Genomic DNA, 475 nt, shown 5'->3' on the forward strand with positions numbered 1-475 from the left:
GACCGTGTCCTGCCCCGGACTCCCAGTACAACAACCCTTCCTCTGACCTGCCTCCGACCCTCCGTAGCTGATGGCTTCTGCCCTCTCTCCCCACCCCAACCTCCCCAAACCTTCGCTCACGACACCATGAGGATCACTTCCAGCACAGCCAGACCCACAGACCAGCCCCTCGGTGCTGGGCGCGGGCTCTGGGGTCCCCATGTCCCTCCATCCCAGCACGGAGCTGGGCAAAGCGCCAGCGTCCCCGGGACTGTCCTCGGGGACGACAGGGGCTCAAAATCCTGTGTGAGCCCTAAATTTGGGCGTGGGGAGAAGCTGTCCTGCCACCTCTGCCCCGGCCACCAAACTCCAGGGGCCAACGTGGAAAATCCCCCAACCCCACCCAGGCAAAAGCGGGGGCGAAGCAGCAAATAAAAAGAGGCACAAGGAGAAATCCAGATGTTCTCCAGCCCTGCCCGGCCTGTCCGAGACATCC

At 63.2% G+C, this 475-nt stretch overlaps 1 protein-coding gene across 1 annotated transcript in view; it reads right to left on the minus strand.

The window, feature by feature from the left end:
- DLX4 (distal-less homeobox 4) overlaps positions 1-475 on the minus strand; it is a gene marked incomplete at its 3' end in the record, with an annotated part of 3,839 nt that overhangs the window by 1,811 nt on the left and 1,553 nt on the right. The gene's annotated exons all lie outside the window — the stretch shown is intronic.

Source organism: Pygoscelis adeliae, unplaced genomic scaffold, assembly GCF_000699105.1.
Source record: "Pygoscelis adeliae isolate BGI_AS28 unplaced genomic scaffold, ASM69910v1 Scaffold504, whole genome shotgun sequence".
Classification (NCBI taxonomy): domain Eukaryota; kingdom Metazoa; phylum Chordata; class Aves; order Sphenisciformes; family Spheniscidae; genus Pygoscelis; species Pygoscelis adeliae.